This window comes from Penaeus monodon, unplaced genomic scaffold (genome assembly GCF_015228065.2).
Source record: "Penaeus monodon isolate SGIC_2016 unplaced genomic scaffold, NSTDA_Pmon_1 PmonScaffold_3912, whole genome shotgun sequence".
Taxonomy (NCBI): Eukaryota; Metazoa; Arthropoda; class Malacostraca; order Decapoda; family Penaeidae; genus Penaeus; species Penaeus monodon.
In genome coordinates, this window is record NW_023658684.1 from 19,219 (window position 1) to 23,319 (window position 4,101).

At 35.6% G+C, this 4,101-nt stretch overlaps 1 pseudogene; it reads left to right on the forward strand.

The window, feature by feature from the left end:
• Positions 1 to 496: 496 nt before the first annotated feature.
• Positions 497 to 3,129, forward strand: LOC119570785 (annotated as a pseudogene).
• Positions 3,130 to 4,101: the final 972 nt, after the last annotated feature.

The window sequence follows — 4,101 nt, forward strand, 5'->3', positions numbered from 1 at the left end:
CAGGTCTAAAGGTTTGGGTGCCGTGCCAGGCTTTTATTATCTCCTGAGACCTAACGGGAACGGCGTGGACTTAAACTCGCGCTTCCACCACACACAGCACAAGGCAAAATGCGGGCAAGTTTCTATGGTTTTTAGGTATTATGAAGGACCTAAGCTTTTATTTAGGTGCGTTTTAAAGGGGTTTGTGATTTTAAGAGTGGGTTGGCCCGGTTGGTGACTCATTGAGATGCTATCTGGGTGTAAGATCGCCTTTTTTGATATAAGAATTGAATCACGTGGGGTTTAAAATGGGTTGGATTAATATTTATGGATATGTGGGAAAGTGGTGAAAGGCTATTTGGTTGGTTATTGCTTATATTCAGTGTATTCTTTGTTATTTTGTTAGGGTAAGTAGGGTATTGCTCCCTAAAGGAGACTTTACCATATATGTATTTATGTTATTCTTTGGTTAAGTCCAATACACAGCCAAGTTATTATGGTAAAAATCCAATTTTCCATGTGGCCTGTGGAAATATGGATGCTACTCGTTTACCATAGCTTGGGTTCCCTACTCAGACTCAACCCGTTTCTTGTGCTGGCCTACTGCCCACTCTCCAGCTTTTGGTTACTTTCATATGCATTACTATATGTATATAATATTTCATAGATGAGCATGGAAAGGGAAGATTATCATTCCCTATGAAAAATAAGAGGGAGGGGGGAAAGAATGATCTAGAACTTGCTCCCCTTAGTGTGCTTAGGCCAAAGGGCTTTAAATCCTGACCTTGGTATGGCTCCAGGGTCAGGTAAGGTTAGTGCTTTAAACCCCCTCTTAACTCTCTGTGACCCAAGGGGATAGTAAAGGATATCAAAGATGTTGAAAAAAAATTAAGAAAAAATATAGCCTGTTACTGACTGTTTCCTGTCCTCTTTTACCCATAATTGTAAGACATTTATGGGTAATAAAGGTGACCTCACAATTTTGGCCGTGATAGTCTAGATATGGGATGATTAGCCCCTGCTCTTTTGTGCTTTCATTTCATATGTATGCTAGAGGGCATGACGGGTACCAAGAAAATGCAGGGAAAAATTTAATAATTTACAGAAAATCAGTCATTATATAGCACTGTGGTACGGTTAGGGTGTCCTCAGCTAATTTATTTATATATATATATATATATATTATATATATATATTAAGAGAGAGAGAGAGGAGAGAGAGAGAGAGAGAGAGAGAGAGAGAGAGAGAGTTTGTAGCGGGTGAGAGGAATCCATCGATACCACTATTGTCGTATTGGTCATAGAAGGTATTCTGACTATTACCAATTCCTAAGCTTTTGTCAGTATTCATTTGAGATTATGTTTGATAATGTTTAGAAGACTTCTGCTCGCAGGTCATGGTAATGCCAGTGCTAGTGGATTCCTCTCACCCTCTCCTACACATATGTGAAAATTATTCTGCCCCCTACCTCTAGTATTTACAGCAGGATAGAGAACAAGACTGTCTCTAGCATGCATGTAGTTAGGGTTGTGGGCTCTGGGACTTTGCTAATTAGGGAAAAGGAATCAACCTCCACAGTATGTTTTTTTTTTTGAGACAGGGCTAGAACAAGTTCTTAATTAAAGTGCCTGGGAAATCTTTCCCGACTATTTTGCCAGAATGTCCTGTATTGGATTTTTTTTTTTTAACCTTTGCTAGAGTGCCAACAAGTGCAAAGGCTGCACAGTTAGTTGATATTACAGAAAGTGAAAGGTTAGGAAACATTGTCTTAGAAATATGTCATGATTGATATATCTTTTTCAAAAATACTAATATTATTTTTTCAGGACCCTATGAAGACACAGAGTGAATGATATCCTTCGCAGAGGGTATCCTTCCACCAAGGAACCTGAGGTGACTGAGGAAGCCCTGGCTGAAATGCTAGAACAGACGATTCAAGAAAAACAGAGCTCAGGTCTTTTGCCTTCTCTTTAATTCGCATTGTAGTAAACTCACAAATGTACTTTGAAACAGCATCATATGATTTTTTTTGTATCTATACGTAGTTTTTATTATGGATATATTCATAAAGAAGGATTTTGCCTGTAATCTATAGTAATATTTTGTTTTCATTGTACATGTTTTAAAGCAAAAGTACCCTTTAAATACTCACTTGCCTAAGTTTAGATGCAGAATTTTAAGTTTAGGCTAATTAATCTTTACTCTCAACAGAGGCAAGATTAGGAAAGCTCTCTCTTGATGAGCTTGAGAGCTGGAAGATGATGAGGACGAAGCCATCCTCTTAGAGTTTAGAAGGAGAAGAATTGAGGAATTAAAAGCACAGGCTCAGGCCAATAAGTTTGGTGAGGTGAGTAATCTAGATGTTCTAGAAATTATTTTGAAGAACAAGATACATTTTATCTCATCTTTTTAATGGATTACATTTCACAGATGGATTGTTAATATACCCATACCTATATGATGGCCTTTGCCTAGATGCATGAGAGGCTTTGATGCTTTTCAAACTATAAATGATATTGGGAGTTTCCATTCTTAGATATAACTTTAGTGAGACTTTAGACAGTGTTTTTCAAATATTCAAAAGCAGACAAATGATACGTAGCAGAATAATTGTTCATGTGGTAGTCAGCACATTTCTGGGCTTATATCAGTGTAGCATTCTTGGCCCTCTTCTCTTTGTATTCATTTATGTAGATTAGTCTTGAAAACAAAATAGTTTCATGTGGATGGTGTCACTCCTTTTTCATTTTTGGTTGCTTAGTCTCTCCATTGAGATTTGGCTAAAATAGTAAATAGTGGTTTGCAGTTGAACTCAAAGAAAACTCAAAATATGATTCTCAGTAGGCCAAAAACTTGGCTATCATAGTAAACAATAGCATTCTATGACATATTTTTGTTCTTTTACCTTTCATTAGGTGTTGGAGATCAGTGCCCAGGACTATGTGGAGAAAGTGAACAATGCGGGGTCTGGTATTTGGGTGATTCTGCACTTGTACAAGCAGGGAATTCCTCTTTGTGCACTTATCAATCAGTGCCTCTCAAAGCTGGCAGTCAAATATCCACAGGTAAGGAGGTTTAGAGCTGAAATAGCCTTAATATTACTGAATTTCCAAGCCAGTTTACATAATTATTTTTGTTGAATTCATTACATTTGTGAGAGATTTTGTCTCTTAAATATCAATTATTTTAAAATGCCAAAAAATAGGATATTTAACATTTTTGTGGGGTTTATATGAAAAATACATTGGTAATTTTTTTTATTAATGCTTTTTTTAATAAGTCTGACTAAGAATGACTGATGAGTTCAAAATATCATATTTTATTCAACTAACATTGTGGTAAGTGTATAATTTTTGTGTGTATTTGTTACACCGTTTTATCATGTGTTCAAGTTTTCTACATTTTTAATCCACTGGCACCAGATACAGATACTGTCTACTGTAGTTCTCTTTAGGAACTTTATTTACACAGATGCTCAGTCACCAAGAAGTCAGTTTAGAGGCCTTGCATAACCTCACTTGATTTCTTTTTTCCTTGAATTTTCAGAAATATATACTGTATATTTTTTCTGAAGTTATTAATGTTAATATTATTATTGTTATTATTAACTTTATGGTTATTATAATATATATTATTAGATACTAACCGAAAAATCATTCCAAAAATCAAGAAGGGTGAACAGGAAGATACGTAGGACTAGTAATCGACTCCTTCGTGACTGACGGCTTGCGGAGCCTCTACGTATTTTGAACAAAATTTATAAACTAAAATCACTGTGACCATGGCATATATGCCAGCCTGGCATCAATGGAATAATGCCATGTCATTATAGATTGTGAGTCAAAGTGTTTTAAACTTAGTAATTTTATGGCAAAACTAGACATTCAAGCTATTTGTATTAATTATTTTTGTTTTTTTAATAGAGTTTGATTTTCTTCCCCAATATAAACCCAGTCCTACTGAGAACATGTAATACCAGGTGTAGTTTTGTTTTGTGAAATATGCTCAGCCTCCAAAGTCAGTTAGTAGGCTTACTGACCTCATCTGATTTCCCTTTCTTAGCTTTTTAATTAATATTGATGCTGTTATTATTATAATATTACATGAATTACAGTGGAAATA